The sequence below is a fragment of the Lissotriton helveticus genome, chromosome 7 (genome assembly GCF_964261635.1).
Source record: "Lissotriton helveticus chromosome 7, aLisHel1.1, whole genome shotgun sequence".
NCBI lineage: Eukaryota > Metazoa > Chordata > Amphibia > Caudata > Salamandridae > Lissotriton > Lissotriton helveticus.
In genome coordinates, this window is record NC_136068.1 from 1613911533 (window position 1) to 1613931060 (window position 19528).

The window sequence follows — 19528 nt, forward strand, 5'->3', positions numbered from 1 at the left end:
GCTCCTCATTGCCGCCGTCGTCCCTCGACTTTTCTCCCCGCTCAGAGGTCCCCGCGGGCCACCAAGGTTGTGGGGGGGCAAGCGGGTCTTCCGGAGTGTGCTGGAGGGGTAATGGTGTCACTAGGGACCCCCCTTGTCAGGATAACTAGGAGCCCGGCCGCGGAGCTGAGGCGCTAGGCGACCTCCGCCATCGGCGTCCAAGCCACGCCCCCGAGAGCATGGGACTCATGTCTGAGCATACCCATCCCACTCGGGGTGACAAATGCAAAAACAACAGTTGATGGACAGAAGGCAGAACAATGTCATACATTCACCCCAGTACAGAGATCTGGGCCTAAATCCATCGTTTTTTTTGCACTCCACACCACCCCAGTTCAGACATGGCCATATGCAAATCAGCCTTGACCCTATGCCTCATGGGAACAGTCCAGCCCGAACTGCCAAGCCATGTCTTTCTTGGACCGGAATCAAGCATCCTAGGACCGGTTTCTGGCTATCAGCCGTCTTCAGCCAGGATAGCTTGACTCCAGTGGTGTGGAGAGCATGGGACTCACGTCTGAGCATACCCATCCCACTCGGGGTGACAAATGCAAAAACAACAGTTGATGGACAGAATGCAGAACATTGTCATACATTCACCCCAGGTACAGAGATCTGTGCCTAAACCCATCATTTTTTTGCACACCATACCTCCCCAGTTCACACATGGCCATTTGCAAATCAGCCTTGACCCTGTGCCTCGTGGGAACAGTCCAGCCCGAACTGCCAAGCCATGTCTTTCCTGGACCGGAATCAAGCATTCCAGGACCGTTTTCTAGCTATCAGCCGTCTTCAGCCAGGATAGCTTGACTCCAGTGGTGTGGAAAGCATGGGACTCACGTCTGAGCATACCTATCCCACTCGCGGTGACAAATGCAAAAACAACAGTTGATGGACAGAATGCAGAACTATGTCATGCATTCACCCATTACAGAGATCTGGGCCTAAATCCATCGTTTTTTTGCACTTCACACCACCCCAGTTCAGACATGGCCATATGCAAATCAGCCTTGACCCTGTGCCTCATGGGAACAGTCCAGCCCGAACTGCCAAGCCATGTCTTCCCTGGACCGGAATCAAGCATCCTAGGACCGGTTTCTGGCTATCAGCCGTCTTCAGTCAGGATAGCTTGACTCCAGTGGTGTGGAGAGCATGGGACTCACGCCTGAGCATACCCATCCCACTCGGGGTGACAAATGCAAAAACAACAGTTGATGGACAGAAGGCAGAACAATGTCATACATTCACCCCAGTACAGAGATCTGGGCCTAAATCCATCGTTTTTTTGCACTCCACACCACCCCAGTTCAGACATGGCCATATGCAAATCAGCCTTGACCCTGTGCCTCATGGGAACAGTCCAGCCCGAACTGCCAAGCCATGTCTTTCCTGGACCGGAATCAAGCATCCTAGGACTGGTTTCTGGCTATCAGCCGTCTTCAGCCAAGATAGCTTGACTCCAGTGGTGTGGAGAGCATGGGACTCACGTCTGAGCATACCCTTCCCACTCGGGGTGACAAATGCAAAAACAACAGTTGATGGACAGAATGCAGAACAATGTCATACATTCACCCCAGTACAGAGATCTGGGCCTAAATCCATCGTTTTTTTGCACTCCACACCACCCCAGTTCAGACATGGCCATATGCAAATCAGCCTTGACCCTGTGCCTCATGGGAACAGTCCAGCCCAAAATGCCAAGCCATGTCTTTCCTGGACCGCAATCAAGCATCCTAGGACCGGTTTCTGGCTATCAGCCGTCTTCAGCCAGGATAGCTTGACTCCAGTGGTGTGGAGAGCATGGGACTCACGTCTGAGCATACCCATCCCACTCGGGGTGACAAATGCAAAAACAACAGTTGATGGACAGAATGCAGAACAATGTCATACATTCACCCCAGTACAGAGATCTGGGCCTAAATCCATCGTTTTTTTGCACTCCACACACCCCCAGTTCAGACATGGCCATATGCAAATCAGCCTTGACCCTGTGCCTCATGGGAACAGTCCAGCCCGAACTGCCAAGCCATGTCTTTCCTGGACCGGAATCAAGCATCCTAGGACCGGTTTCTGGCTATCAGCCGTCTTCAGCCAGGATAGCTTGACTCCAGTGGTGTGGAGAGCATGGGACTCACGTCTGAGCATACCTATCCCACTCGGGGTGACAAATGCAAAAACAACAGTTAATGGACAGAATGCAGAACAATGTCATACATTCACCCCAGTACAGAGATCTGGGCCTAAATCCATCGTTTTTTTGCACTCCACACCACCCCAGTTCAGACATTGCCATATGCAAATCAGCCTTGACCCTGTGCCTCATGGGAACAGTCCAGCCCGAACTGCCAAGCCATGTCTTTCCTGGACTGGAATCAAGCATCCTAGGACCGTTTTCTGGCCATCAGCCGTCTTCAGCCAGGATAGCTTGACTCCAGTGGTGTGGAGAGCATGGGACTTACGTCTGAGCATACCCATCCCACTCGGGGTGACAAATGCAAAACAACAGTTGATGGACAGAATGCAGAACAATGTCATACATTCACCCCAGTACAGAGATCTGGGCCTAAATCCATAGTTTTTTTGCACTCCACACCACCCCAGTTCAGACATGGCCATATGCAAATCAGCCTTGACCCTGTGCCTCATGGGAACAGTCCAGCCCGAACTGCCAAGCCATGTCTTTCCTGCAACGGAATCAAGCATCCTAGGACCGGTTTCTGGCTATCAGCCGTCTTCAGCCAGGATTGCTTGACTCCAGTGGTGTGGAGAGCATGGGACTCATGTCTGAGCATACCATTCCCACTCGGGGTGACAAATGCAAAAACAACAGTTGATGGACAGAATGCAGAACAATGTCATACATTCACCCCAGGTACAGAGATCTGGGCCTAAACCCATCATTTTCTTGCACTGCACACCACCCCAGTTCACACATGGCCATATGCAAATAAGCCTTGACCCTGTGCCTCATGGGAACAGTCCAGCCCGAACTGCCAAGCCATGTCTTTCCTGGACCGGAATCAAGCATCCTAGGACCGGTTTCTGGCTATCAGCCGTCTTCAGCCAGGATAGCTTGACTCCAGTGGTGTGGAGAGCATGGGACTCACGTCTGAGCCTACCCTTCCCACTCGGGGTGACAAATGCAAAAACAACAGTTGATGGACAGAATGCAGAACAATGTCATACATTCACCCCAGTACAGAGATCTGGGCCTAAATCCATCGTTTTTTTGCACTCCACACCACCCCAGTTCAGACATGGCCATATGCAAATCAGCCTTGACCCTGTGCCTCATGAGAACAGTCCAGCCCGAACTGCCAAGCCATGTCTTTCCTGGACTGGAATCAAGCATCCTAGGACCGTTTTCTGACCATCAGCCGTCTTCAGCCAGGATAGCTTGACTCCAGTGGTGTGGAGAGCATGGGACTCACGTCTGAGCATACCTATCCCACTCGCAATGACAAATGCAAATACAACAGTTGATGGACAGAATGCAGAACAATGTCATACATTCACCCCAGTACAGAGATCTGGGCCTAAATCCATCGTTTTTTTGCACTCCACACCACCCCAGTTCAGACATGGCCGTATGCAAATCAGCCTTGACCCTGTGCCTCATGGGAACAGTCCAGCCCGAACTGCCAAGCCATGTCTTTCCTGGAACGGAATCAAGCATCCTAGGACCGGTTTCTGGCTATCAGCCGTCTTCAGCCAGGATAGCTTGACTCCAGTGGTGTGGAGAGCATGGGACTCATGTCTGAGCATACCCATCCCACTCGGGGTGACAAATGCAAAAACAACAGTTGATGGACAGAAGGCAGAACAATGTCATACATTCACCCCAGTACAGAGATCTGGGCCTAAATCCATCATTTTTTTGCACTCCACACCACCCCAGTTCAGGAATGGCCATATGCAAATCAGCCTTGACCCTGTGCCTCATGGGAACAGTCCAGCCCGAACTGCCAAGCCATGTCTTTCCTGGACTGGAATCAAGCATCCTAGGACCGGTTTCTGGCTATCAGCCGTCTTCAGCCAGGATAGCTTAAATCCAGTGGTGTGGAGAGCATGGGACTCACGTCTGAGCATACCTATCCCACTCGGGGTGACAAATGCAAAAACAACAGTTGATGGACAGAATGCAGAACAATGTCATACATTCACCCCAGTACAGAGATCTGGGCCTAAATCCATCGTTTTTTGACCTCCACACCACCCCAGTTCAGACATGGCCATATGCAAATCAGCCTTGACCCTGTGCCTCATGGGAACAGTCCAGCCCGAACTGCCAAGCCATGTCTTTCCTGGACCGGATACAAGCATCCTAGGACCGGTTTCTGGCTATCAGCCGTCTTCAGCCAGGATAGCCAGACTCCAGTGGTGTGGAGAGCATGGGACTCACGTCTGAACATACCTATCCCACTCGGGGTGACAAATGCAAAAACAACAGTTGATGGACAGAATGCAGAACAATGTCATACATTCACCCCAGTACAGAGATCTGGGCCTAAATCCATCGTTTTTTTGCACTCCACACCACCCCAGTTCAGACATGGCCATATGCAAATCAGCCTTGACCCTGTGCCTCATGGAAACAGTCGAGCCCGAACTGCCAAGCCATGTCTTTCCTGGACTGGAATCAAGCATCCTAGGACCGTTTTCTGGCCATCAGCCGTCTTCAGCCAGGATAGCTTGACTCCAGTGGTGTGGAGAGCATGGGACTCACGTCTGAGCATACCCATCCCACTCGGGGTGACAAATGCAAAAACAACAGTTGATGGACAGAATGCAGAACAATGTCATACATTCACCCCAGTACAGAGATCTGGGCCTAAATCCATCGTTTTTTTGACCTCCACACCACCCCAGTTCAGACATGGCCATATGCAAATCAGCCTTGACCCTGTGCCTCATGGGAACAGTCCAGCCCGAACTGCCAAGCCATGTCTTTCCTGGACCGGATACAAGCATCCTAGGACCGGTTTCTGGCTATCAGCCGTCTTCAGCCAGGATAGCTTGACTCCAGTGGTGTGGAGAGCATGGGACTCACGTCTGAGCATACCTATCCCACTCGGGGTGACAAATGCAAAAACAACAGTTGATGGACAGAATGCAGAACAATGTCATACATTCACCCCAGTACAGAGATCTGGGCCTAAATCCATCGTTTTTTTGCACTCCACACCACCCCAGTTCAGACATGGCCATATGCAAATCAGCCTTGACCCTGTGCCTCATGGAAACAGTCCAGCCCGAACTGCCAAGCCATGTCTTTCCTGGACTGGAATCAAGCATCCTAGGACCGTTTTCTGGCCATCAGCCGTCTTCAGCCAGGATAGCTTGACTCCAGTGGTGTGGAGAGCATGGGACTCACGTCTGAGCATACCCATCCCACTCGGGGTGACAAATGCAAAACAACAGTTGATGGACAGAATGCAGAACAATGTCATACATTCACCCCAGTACAGAGATCTGGGCCTAAATTCATCGTTTTTCTGCACTCCACACCACCCCAGTTCAGACATGGCCATATGCAAATCATCCTTGACCCTGTGCCTCATGGGAACAGTCCAGTCCGAACTGCCAAGCCATGTCTTTCCTGGACCGGAATCAAGCATCCTAGGACCGGTTTCTGGCTATCAGTCGTCTTCAGCCAGGATAGCTTGACTCCAGTGGTGTGGAGAGCATGGGACTCACGTCTGAGCATACCCATCCCACTCGGGGTGACACATGCAAAAACAACAGTTGATGGACAGAATTAATTGTGGGTTTCTAAAGCGCTAGAATCGACTCCCGAAGGAGTATCTCTGCGCTATAGACCGCTGGGGAACCCGTCCTGGCTTTCCCTGTGAGATGGTCCCTACTGGGTATCTCCAAGGTGAAACCAGGCATCCCCGGCGTTTGTGGGGGGCCGTTGTGGAGATGAGGCAAGCTAATGCCCAGAGTTGCCGAGTGTGATCCCTGGTTAGAGTAGGCACCGAGGCGAGAATTATCGAGTCCGCTGACCCTGGTCCACAACCCTGCCACGTCGGGAATTGAACCCTGGTCTCAGGCCGTCCTCTGCTTCCGGGTCTGCTGCCTCTAACCAGTGAGCCACACCACTCCACAGCCGTCTTCAGCCAGGATAGCTTGACTCCAGTGGTGTGGAGAGCATGGGACTCACGTCTGAGCATACCCATCCCACTTGGGGTGACAAATGCAAAAACAACAGTTAATGGACAGAATGCAGAACAATGTCATACATTCACCCCAGTACAGAGATCTGGGCCTAAATCCATCATTTCTTTGCACTCCACACCATCCCAGTTCAGACATGGCCATATGCAAATGGCACATTTGTTGTCCCTGTGGATACCCCAGTTCAAACTGGTTGCAGGGGCACCCAGCCCCTGCTCTGGCGCGAAACTGGACAAAGGGAAAGGGGTGTAGCCACCCCCACCCTATATCCTCCCTTAGGTGGGTCCCCAGAGTATGTCCATCCCCTTAACTTAGTATAAGTATGGGACCCCAGTCCTTAGGACTTCAGAATATACCTGGACGAAACTCTGCAACATATATGCTGGAACTTCAACATTCTACACGACTAGAAGACGGAAGAATCTCCCTTGGGGTCAAGGAGTGACTCCCCTGTTCAAACAGGCACCGATGAAGCATCTTGCCTGTCTGCATTTCCGAGGCTCCCGCCGGACCTCGAGGTATTTGTGACTCAGGACATGGACTTCCAGACTTCTCAGAGGCCAACACGAGATCCCAGCAAAACTGAGACCCGCAGCCCTCAAGAGTGACGTGGGACCGGAATTCCTGGACAGCGTGCACTTTGCTAGTGCATCTACTTCCCAAGCTTTCCCGAAGTTGTGCATTGGGCTACTTGTAGTCCAAGCCCCAAGCACCATCTGCACTGAAGATTGTGGGCCTACACTCCACGAGTGTTCGTGAGCCTGCTTCTAGCATTTGTGCTTGAGGCCCCTTTGCGATCCCTGGTCCTTCGACTGGTGGGTCACCACAAAGGTAACTCTTCTTTTCCTTGGGCTTCCCTGGTTGCTCACGATGTGCCCTGACTCCCCTCCAAAGAGTGAGTCCCTCAGACCTTGCTGGTTTGCACTGAAGCCTATCTCTGCTTTCTGTGTGGGTTGCTGTTGCCAAGGCTTGTTGGTTCCAATCCGGAAACCGACACAGCAGCACTCGATATCCTTTGTGAGACAGCTCGAGTCCAGCACCTGGTTGTTGTCGACGCCTCCTGGTCCTCGTGGCTGAAGAGTCAATCTTCACCTTCTTCACCGGAAATCACCCAACATCTGTGGGCATCCCCTCATCGCCTTCCTGGTCATTGGCAAGTGACCCAGACTCTGTCCCCTCTGCTTTCGGGTTCTTCACATCTCCGATCCACCCTTGGATCCACCCAGACACTTTCCACTTGGTCGCCAGCAGCACTTTGCAGCAGCTCGCCATTGAAATCGACGACGAAACCCGACACGAAAAGACACCTATGCACCCAGTTTTCCTGGGTGAGGTAACTCGAGTACTCCGGTACTCCCGTGGGTGTTGACTCTAGAACCTCCTAGTTCTAAAGGGGTTTGCTCCAAGTCCTCTTATAAGTGTCCCTAATCTTTACATTTCCAACTGTGACTTTCCCCATAGAAGTTAATGGTGAAGCTGTGTTTAGAAACTGCATGCGTCCCCCGTGGGTCCCCTGTGCCAATACCTTGGTTGGTTCCTGCTGGCCCCAGCGGTTTTAAAGACTCTAGGCCTTGTATCTATGTCAGTCGTGGTTCTTATACCACTTTCTTCATATATGGTTTGGTACGCCCCTAGGGCTCAACGTATATTGTGCTAATTTACTGTGTGCTAAATAAGTTTACTGAATCAGCGCTGGTCAGCGCAGCTGCGGGGGAAGACAGTGGCAGTGTCCATACTCCGCTTGGCGGCTACTGAATGGGCTGATAAAATTAGAGTGTAATTGGAAGAGCGTTGCTGAAATAATAGCGCTTTTTAAACATCTCTATTTTTAAATTCCTTGTGCACGATTTTAGCGAGTGTGCTGCACGTAATTTGTTTAATACTGTTTTAAAACTTATCCGGAGTGCTGGTCTCGATTCCTGTGCCTGCCCGCCTCGGTCCGACTCGGTAATTCATTACCGTTGTGCGGAGGGCGGACGGGTGAGGGCCAGGCACTTCCGGGAGCGGTCAGCGCTCTAGTGCTCAACTGGGGGCTATTTAGCCATCGCCTCACAGGAAGCGCGCAGCGATTGCGCGCAGCCTCATCACAGCCGAAGACCAGCCTAAGAGCTGCCCGTCTGCGCCCGTCCGCGCTAGGCTGGGCTCTGGGCTTGGCACAATCTTTTGGTGGTGAGCAAAGCTATCCTTATTACCATGCTTATTGTATACTCCTTTGATGAGTTATATGCCTTACGCAACTCTCCCAATATCAATTGTTCCTTGTACCCTTCCCCCCCTACTAAGTTTTGCTGTCCTCACTGCAAGTTCTTTTTAAAAAATCCGACTTTGTGCAGATCCTTATGTCAATACGGCAGACGAAACAGACAGGTGACCCCAAGGATAATCCCGCCCAGTCGGCCTCTTCGTTTTTGGAGTATAAACTGCAGATCCCTACCTCAACACAGATACAATATACATGATTTTCTTGTGGAACATCAACCAGATGCGATATTCCTGACCGAGACTTGGCTCAGGGACTGCTCAGGTCCGGATATTGCAGATGCCGTCCCCTCTAATTATGCTATTCTTCGCCAAGATAGAGTCTCTGGCAGAGGAGGTGGAATTGCAATTACCTACAAGAATATATATAATTGTAAATTGGTTGATGCTACCCAAAAAGACTGTGAGTCAGCTTTATTTCAACTGTTTATAACTCCACAATTTACGCTGTCAGGTTTACTGGCATATCGTCCCCCTGGGACAGCGAGTCCTTGGATAACTTCACTACCGGACCGACTAGCCCCAGTCCTGCTTAAAGCATCTAATTTTAGTATTTTAGGAGATTTAAACATTCACTTGGATGACAATGAATGCTCACATAGAAATCAGCTCCTTTCTATCCTAGAAGCTTTTAATCTCCAATTACTCAACACTGGTCCCACACATAGTGCTGGCCATTTACTTGATCCTATTTTTTCTAATTTGCCCTTAGACTGTTCCCGTGAAGCTTTACAAATCACTTGGTCTGATCATCTAGCTGTCCCTTTTACCTTAGACTTGGCTGATACAGCAACTAGATCTTTGACAGTAAAACCGGGGCCATCCCGGAATTGGGGGAAGGTTAGTATTCCTGAACTTAACAAACTACTGATTAAAACTCTTCCGTCTATTGATGCACCGGTTACTGTTCTTGATAATGCTACGAAACTTTGGCTTACTAATGCTGTAGAACGGGCGTTACCAATGACGTCTAAGCCTACAGCTATACATCACCCTCCTGCCCCATGGTACTCGGAACAACTTAAGAGTCTTCGCTCTCAATGTAAGACCTTGGAGCGTAAATGGAGGAAAGGCTACTCTCCTTCTCGCAAAATCATATATAAAGAAGCCTTAAAAAAGTACCATAACAGCTGCAAAACTGCCAAAGCAAACTACACCACAAAAACAGTGACTGATGCTCAAAATTGCCCTAAAGTACTATTCTCTGTTGTGAAAAAACTGACTGGTGTAAATTCCACTCCCCCCCCCCCCCCGGCTCTTGACGCCACTCAATGCCAATCCTTGGCAGACTATTTTATAAAGAAAGTGGATCTCATCTATGACCACTTCTCTCCAAGTCCAGAGACTTTTCCCATCTCTCCTAATATGGCCACGGAACCAGTGAATACAACTTCTGATGCTACCATTACTATTTGGCAGCCGCTAGACGCTAATTCTTTTGTGTCCTGTTTAAACAGCGTGCGATCTGGCTCCCCACAGGATGCGCTCCCAGCAAAAATCTTAAAACAATTGGATCCCCTTATCCATCCCATTTTTATTAAACTACTAAACACCTCATTGAGCGAGGCCCAGGTTCCCCAACCCTGGAAACACGCCATGGTGGTACCTTTACTAAAAAAATCAGGTGCTGATTCTTCCAACCCTGCCAACTTTCGCCCGATATCCTTGCTGCCAATCTTTTCTAAGATATTGGAGCGACACATTAACTTGCAGCTTACTAAACTGGTCGAAAACACCGCCTTTCTCCATCCTTCTCAGTCGGGCTTCCGGCCTAGGCATTCAACTGAGACAGCACTCCTGGGGGTAACGGAGAGTCTGAGGCACGGTGTTGATCAAGGTAACACCATGGCGCTCATCCTGTTGGATTTGAGCGCAGCGTTCGACACCGTGTCACATTCCATCCTTATCGACTCTCTGAAATCTCTAGGAGTGGGCGGCCAGGCCTTGGCCTGGCTGGTGTCCTTCCTCAATGACTGAAGTTTCCAAGTGTTCTCCCCCAAAGCAGCTTCCACCATCTGCCCATCTACCCGCGGTGTCCCTCAAGGCTCAATCCTTAGTCCCTTGTTATTTAATATTTATGTTAAACCCTTAGCATCCATTGTAGAACAGGCTGGACTTACTCTGTATTCGTACGCGGATGACACCCAGATTGTCTTCTCCCTATCAGGGAGAGACGAGAACAACATCTCCGCACTCAAGTCGGGCCTCACTCTTGTGGCCGATTGGATGCGGAGAAATTGTCTCAAACTGAATGGGGAGAAGACCGAGGTGGTCATTCTGGGCCGGAATAAACACCTCTGGGGTCCCTGCCATTGGCCCACTGAATTAGGTACTGCGCCAACACCCTCCACCGCTGTTCGCAACCTGGGTGTTATCATAGATGATAGTTTATCTATGCGACAACAGGCCACTAAGGTTGCGGCCATCTGCTTTTCAACGCTGCGGTGGCTCCACAAGATTTTGTGGATGCTTCCTCTCTCCTCCCGCAGAACCGTAGTCCAGGCGCTTGTAACATCTCGCCTGGACTATGGCAATATCCTTTATCTGGGTGCAGACAAAGCCACCTTACAGGTGTTACAGGTAGTGCAAAATGCAGCTGCACGCCTTCTTAAAAATATTCCCAGACGCTCCTCAGCTAAGGCCGCCTTACATGACCTCCACTGGTTGAGTATCCCTGAACGTGTCAAATTCAAGGCACTGTGTTATATGTTCAAGGTTAAGCAAGGCAGTGCCCCAGCCTACCTCCAAAAGCTGATAACACCTTATAAAACCCTACGGCCACTAAGGTCATCGGACATGGGAAATTTTACCATGCCAAGATGGAAGCTGACAAAAATGGGCGGTCGCTCCTTCTCCACCCTGGGACCCAAATATTGGAACTCACTCCCATTGGCTCTAAAATTAGAGACCAATTTGTTCCGCTTCCGTAAGGCCTTAAAGACACTACTTTTCACTCAACGTGCCTAATAGTCTGCTGTGGCTCAATTCAGGTGAAGCTGCCTTTTTCTTCTTTAGTCTATCCCTTGCGCCGGGAAACCCACTGTGGGTAGCTGTGCGCGATACAAGCTTAAATAAATAAATAAATAAATAAAAATGTACTTTTGCCTCTGGCCTCATAAAGAGACAAGAGGGATGTGTTTAGAATAAATACATATATTTTATATATATACCTGGTGTGGTTCTCCTTTCATTTGATCATTCATCGCTGCTGCGGGACAATCTTCTAAACTCATTGCCGCCATTCCCGCCGCCCACAAAGGCCACGCCCCTTTTCCGAGAGGCCACGCCCCCCTTCGCCACTAGAAAAGACGCTGATTACAAGCGTCACACTGATAGCGATTTCTCCTAAGGCGGAAGCCGGGAGTAGGCCTGCACGAACCTTTTATTATATTGAGTGTCACAAATAACTTGTTTAATTTTACCTGCTTTATTTCTCCACTTTGCTCAGGGCGCCTCCACGCTCTTAACTACACCCGCGCAGCGGATTTTAGCGCTGCTGCGGGACAATCTTCTAAACTCATTGCCGCCATTCCCGCTGCCAACACAGGCCACGCCCCTTTTTCGAGAGGCCACGCCCCCCTCGCCACTAGAAAAGACGCTGATTACAAGCGTCACACTGATAGCGATTTCTCCTGAGGCGGAAGCCGGGAGTAGGCCTGCATGAACCTTTTAATATATTGAGTGTCACAAATAACTTGTTTAATTTTACCTGCTTTATTTCTCCACTTTGCTCAGGGCGCCTCCACGCTCTTAACTACACCCGCGCAGCGGATTTTAGCGCTGCTGCGGGACAATCTTCTAAACTCATTGCCGTCCTTCCCGCCGCCCACACAGGCCATGCCCCTTTTTCGAGAGGCCACGCCCCCCTTCGCCTCCTCCCTTCCTCTATAAAAAATTTGCATCTTCCGGTCGCGCAGCGGACGAGCGCAGCGGGCGCGCCTAAGGCAAGCCCGTCTGCGCCCGTCCGTGACCGACCGGGGCAAGGGGCACCACACTATGCGCGATTTCTAACATATACCTCTGAACAACTGTGCTCCTTCAAAGAAAACTGGCCGCTGAATCCCGCCATACTGTCTTATGCTCAAAAGCTTGGCATTGCTTCTCCCATGTCTATCACGCCCGTTCCCCCCCCCTCCACTGCTGTCCTCCTTCTTAATACGAGATCAGCCGTCAAGCACCAGATCGAAATATTCGATCTTTTAGATTCCAATTCCCCAGACCTTCTGTTTTTAACCGAAACTTGGTATAGATCTGACTCCCTGCAAAGCGTCCTGGCCTCCCTCCCGCCCCATTATTACATGCTCCGCGCGGACCGACCTGAAAACAGAGCAGGTGGCGGGGTAGCCCTGATTGCTCGCAAGGGTTTTCATTTTCAGACACTGGCATCGCCCATACTACCAGCAGCCGACTGCCTCGTAGTACGTTCCACCTCCCTTAAGACACCAATCACCTGCGTATTAACGTATCGACCACCTCAGCCATCCCCTGGCTTTCTCTCTGCCTTCCAGAACTTACTGGCCACCTTGTAGTTAATAGTGCCTCCGTCCTCGTTCTGGGAGACTTTAACTTTTGGCCTACTGACCCCGCCGAGGACTCTACTTCTAAAAATTTCACTCAATTGCTCCTTAGCCTCAATTTCACTCAGCACGTCCAAGGCCCCACCCACATCCGGGGCCATATCCTTGATCAGATCTGGACACTAAACATCCCGATTTCCACTCCCACAATCTCGCCCTGTCCTTGGTTGGATCATTCCTTGCTTGCCTTTTCCTTGGATTTGAGCCACAAAACATCACTTTCTCTCCCCAAAAACGCCTGGGCAAGGAACTGGCATAAAGTTGATATCCCATCTCTCTGTAACTCGCTAGCTGTCACTTGCCCAGATCTTTCGGGTTCGGCCCCACACTCCCAGGCTACCATCTTAGATCGTTGGCTTACCAAAGCCTGCGACCCAGTGGCCCCCCTGAAGCGGATCACCATCAACCGCACTCATAATGCCAACAAGTGGTTCAGCCCTGGTCTTAAAGCCAAGAAATTAGCGTTACGGCAGGCCGAACGGGCCTGGAGAAGAGCATACTGCCCCACCCGAAGACAACATTTCATTACTTTACTTAGTGAATATAAACTAGCCATTCTGACTGCTAAGACCGAATATTTCTCCGGGCGTATCCTAGCTGCAGAAAGCCAGTCTCGTGAGATTTTTTCCACCGTCCACGAGCTGGCATCATCGGACAGAATTCTACCCAAGATCCCCCCCTCCCAGGCCCTATGCAACTCGCTTAACGAGTTTTTTATTGAAAAAATAGCCCTCATCAAAGCCAACATCCCCCCCCTCCGCCCACTTTCATCCACCCCCAACCTCCTGATAATAACCGGTCCCTCACCTCTATTCCCCCACTGACCAGAGAATCCTTGCCCCTCCTACTCAAGCGTGTCAAGTCGGGCTCCCCAGTCGACATCGGCCCGGCACGCATTCTCCGTCAGATCTTCACTGTATGTCCATCCCCTGCCCTCACTCTCTTGAACAATTGTTTCACCTTTGGCTTCGTCCCAGCCTCTTTTAAGACTGCTATAATTCTCCCTATACTAAAAAAACCAGGGGCTGACCCCTCTTCCCCGGCAAATTACCGCCCTATATCCCTTCTCCCTTATTTGGGAAAGGTAGCAGAGTCCCACGTCACCCAGGTGCTCAGCAGTAACTACCTTGCACCCTGCCAGGCGGGCTTCCGCCCCCGCCACTCTACTGAGAAGGTGGTTATTTCAGTCATGGACCAACTCAGGTAGGGACTCGATACCAACACCCCTCATGCCCTGGTCCTCCTGGATCTGTCCACCGCTTTTGACACGGTGGACCATTCCACCCTTCTGTCCCGTGTCAAGGCGGCGGGCATGGGGGAACAGGTTCTGAACTGGATAGACTCCTTCCTGGATGACCGTACTCAGGCGGTCCACCTTGCCGAATTCTCGGCCCCCCCCCCGCAGGGTGAAATGTGGTGTCCCTCAGGGCTCCTCTCTCCTTTTATTTAACCTTTACATTTTTCCTCTCACATTTGCACTTCAACAGATGGAGGTCACAGTTTACAACTAGGCTGATGACCTCCAACTTATTTTAAATTTTTCCTCCCCTTCACCAGACATCACTAGCTTCCAGTCCGTCATGCTGTTCATCCGGGATTGGATGAATGCAAACCACCTTAAACTCAACCCGGATAAAACAGAGCTGATTTTGACTGGAGGCAGTGGCAACCCCTGGTCGCCTTCCTTTTGGCCCCCTTCCCTTGGCCCTCCTCCTATCCCCTCTCAATCAGTTAAGACCCTCGGCATCACACTCAATCATCATTTGACACTTCACACCCACATTAGTTCTGTTGTTTCTTCCTGTTTCTTTACCTTGCGCTATATTAGGAAAGTATCCCGGTTCTTCTCTCCCTCTGCACTTAAACTAATTGTAATGGCCATGGTCTTATCCAAGATCGACTACGGGAACATTATCTATAATGGTGCCCCCGCCTATGCACTTCAACGCCTTCAGCTGGTGCAGAACCAAGCAGCCCGCCTGGTGCATGGCCTATCCAAATATCATCACTCCTCACTCCTTCTCACGGCCCTTCACTGGCTCCCCATTAAACAAAGAGCCCTCTTCAAACTCGGCTGCCTCACTTTCCAAGCCCGGGCGGGCACTGCTCCCGCTTTCATTAACTCTGCCATCTCCAACTACAGTCCTTCCAGAGACCTACGCTCCTCCACTAAATCCTTATTGGTCATCCCCCGTTTCAAGAAAAAACGATCAGGCGGCCAGAAATTTTCGGTTCTTGCGCCCACCTTTTGGAACACCCTTCCCCCCCCCCCCCCCGTCAGATCCTGCCCCTCCTACACGGAGTTTCGCAAAGCCCTTAAGACTTTTTTGTTCCAGTAAGCTTTTTAGCCTATAGTCCCCGGTGCCCTCCCCAGCTCAGGAATCCATCAGTACCAAGAACTGCCTAGTGAATGTGCACTCTATAAATTGTTAAAAATTCAAATTCAAATTCAAATTCATGAGATTATAGACTGGTAAAACAAGCTGCTTTACATTCCTTCAAGACTTAGCCTGAAGGCTGCTCTCCACAGGTACCACTAGGATAGCTTTATTTATAGGTTGTCTTTAAACCTACCATCAATAAGGGTCGTTTGGACTGGTGCAAGCTTCCCCCTAGAATAGTGGACAGCATATGCCAGGCCAACTTCTCACACAGTGCATGATCTAAAACGTAAAAGTATTTTCTTTATGTTTATGTCTGTCTCTAGTGGAAAGGGCTATATATACTTACTTGTATTTGGCACCAATTTGATTGACAAAGGCTGCTGCAAAGCCGAAACGCGTATCTCTGGTCGCAGGGTCGAGGGAGACCTAAGCAAATAAATAATGCCTTATTCCTACAGTCTTGTGTACGTGCCTTCTTCAGTTAGAGTAGGAGTGTATGTTCTTTATATATATATATATTTTTATATATGTATATAAATATATATATATATATATATATATATATATATATATATATATATATATATATATATATATTATATATATATATATATATATATATATATATATATATATATATATATATATATATATATATATATATATATATATATATATATATGGCACTTTGAGAAGTATCACCAGAGTAATCCCTTGTTTTTGAAATATTGTTGCATTGCACAAGTACCATAAAGGAAAATAGGAGGGGATAGGGGAAAGGAATTGAGGAAATTAGAAACATTCTTCATTTTGGAGTTAGACAGTAGGGAACCAAATGGTTTTAACATTGATGAAGAACTTTATACCTGTCTATATCAAAAAATGTATCCCATCACACTCTTCTTAGAGAGCATTACAGAAAAGTTTTTAATTTTATAATAAGGAGAAAGGTATGAGAAAGGTATTGAGTTATTTAGCACAAGCACTTTATTAAATATATGCACTTTAAATTAATGCACTCTTAAATTGGGTTTATTGATAATTTTTATTGGAAATATCATGAAATACACGATAAATTAGGCACTTGCTAAATGAAATTAATTACATGCTTATTTATTGCCACTGTTTTCTCTAAAAGAAATATAGAAGGATTTTTAAAGGGAATTTTCTAGGGGAAATAATGATTATTACAAATGTGAAAATGTAATAAATCAGGGTTTTGTATCTAATTTGAGACTTCTGTAAAGTTGGAAATGGAAAATGAATTAAAAATGGAAAGTTAATCATTGGACAAATAATAATCTTAGTAAAATGAACCACATAATATTCGGTAAAAGCAATAGAGCATGTTATAAAATAGCGCTGACAGTGATCAGCAATAGTGTTGGAGAGTTTCCATGTTTGTCCTTTCTCTGTGTCCATTGTCAAGCACATAAAAAGTTGTAAAAAAAATGGTGCTCGTCATCGTGAACAAGGCTGCTTTGACAGCCTGAAACGTGTGGATGAATATCTCATTACCGTGAAAAAAAATGAGGAACGTGAAATCCGCAAGAGTGCCTGTATCATTCGTTCCCAGAGAAGGTGATTTACAGGACATACATATACATATACTTCCATATAAATTCAGAGTGGCTTTTGGTCAGCCCTCTTCTGCCACTGGTCTGTATGGGTGTCATTTACACTCTCCTTCCGGCCATGACACTATAGAAATAGGGAACTTGGTCAGCGCATTTCAGTTATTGTCTCTTTACCCTGTAAGTGACGATATTTGTCTGATCCCATATGCACATCGGTCTGCAAAGGAATGCACTTCAGCATCAAAGACAGTAGGCCAGTCTTTGAGTTTTCCTTTTTCTACTGACAAGTGCCTTTTATATATTTGATTTTTTTCCCTTTTGTTTTCAAAGCATATTACAGCTCCAAAGATGGTGCTAACTGGCTACTTTTTTGATGCTCACTTTATCTGCAGTGTATTTCAGCCTGCACAGCCACTGCCTCTAAACTAGTTGACCATCATGCATTTATATTGTTCATTCTGTATCATTGTTTTTACCATTGCAAGAAGGCCAACAGAATTCTAATGTGGAAGTCACCTGGAACTATACACAATGTACAATAACATTGCAGGACGTCCACCCCTATTTACAATACCATTGCAAGATGTCCACCTGCTCCTTTGTTTAATTTTATTATTGTAAGTATACATCTGCCATTTATAGGCAAGAGCATGCTTTTTTTCTTTTAATCTTTTAATGTATCCTGCATATGTCACTGAATCTGTGTATGTGTTATATTCGGGTTGTGTAAGCGGGTGAACGCAAGAATAAATACGTGCTTAGTGGAAGCACAAGCATAAGAATGAGTGACAGAGTGCATGTATGATGACCTATTCAGTGCCTAAATCAATCAGGGACTAAGGAGTAACTTTAATGCATGTTATCTACATTTAAGTGGTAAGTGGTTGATTAGTCTCGTTCAGCAGTCTCCATCATTTCCTATAATAAGAGCTACTTCTGATTGCTGAAACTCACCCACAGTTACTGCCTAATAAAGGTAATCTGTAAGGATACATAACGGCCACCTAACATAAACACCGCTGTTAGAGTACCCCAGTCCAGCTTCCGTGAGCATATGCCATTAATGGCAGACAAACTGCATCTCCAAATGTTTACCTTTGTGGTTCCCAAGGATCAGTATTGACCTTTTGCTCTTATTTATCACACACAAGTGTGGGCATCTCATTCGGGCACACTGTCATGTCATTCATAGGCTGACACTGCTTTCATTTTGAGAGTAGTGACCAAAACACTTCGGGTATCTGGCTACTTTCTCAGTAGTCCTTCGGTCAATGTCCACAACAAGCATATCAGAAAGTTCCTTATTGCAAGGACCGTTACTTATAAGGAACATGCTGACTTCAATGCTCCACAAAAGCCACTGCCCAACACTATTGCTGATCACAGTCAGCGCCATTTTATAACATGCTCTATTGCTTTTACCGAATATTATATTGCTCATTTTTCTAAGATTATTATTTTTCCAATAATTAACTTTCCATTTTTGATTAGACCCCAAAGTAAATATATCTCTGCCTTCACCATTACATGGTAGTCCTGTTAGGCAATCATGATACAAAAAAGAAATGCATGAAGAGGTTGTTTTAAGAGGAAGAAAAAAAAAAAAGACAGAAAGCAATGAGGAAAGAAAAAGGAGAAATGAAGAGCGAGAGAAAGAGTGAAAGAAAAGGGAGAGAAAAATAAGAGGAAGAAAAAACGAAAGAGAAAGTAAGCAAATAAGAGAGAAAGAAAAGAGGTGCAGTGAGAAGGAAGGAACTTCGAGATAATAAAATAATTAAAAAAGAAAAAGCAGCGAAAAAAGAAAGCATGAAAGAAAAAAGAAAAAAGTTAAGGTGGAAACAGAAAGAACAAACAGGAAAGAAATTTGGTGAATGTGGGAAAAGAAAAACATAAAAAGATTGAAAATAATAATAGAAAACTGGAGAGAGAAAGGAGAAGAAAGAAATAGGAACACGAATAATGAAAAGGGGACCAAAATGAAGGAGGACGAAGTAAACATTGAAAGGAGAGAAAAAACAATTGGAAGACAGAAAGCCAAAGAAGGGAGAAAATACAATGGAGGATAAAAGAAATAAACAAGAAGGAGTGACTGGAAGGAGGGAAAGATAGAAAGAAAATAAAGGAGACCAGAATGAATGAAAGAAAGTAAACAAAGTAGAGAGCAAGACAGAAATACAACTAGAAAGAAAGGAAAAACAAAAGGAGAGGAAAAAGGGAGAGACAGAAAGAAAGAAAAAGTAAGAAGACAAATGAGATGAGAAAAGGGAGAAATGAAGGGGTTGAAAGGAGAAAAGGGAAGAAAAAGAAAAGGGAAGAAAAAGGAGAAAGCAAGAAAAACATTAAGAACAACAAAAAGCAAGAAAGGGGAGAAAAACAATTGTGGAAAGCAAAGAGAAAAAGGTGGGAGAGAAAGTCAGAGAGGATAGAAAGAAAAGAGACAACGGAAGTACAAGGGAAAGAAAAAACAATAAAGAATTTTTGAGAAATAGGTGGGCTACAGCTTCCCAAGCCATAT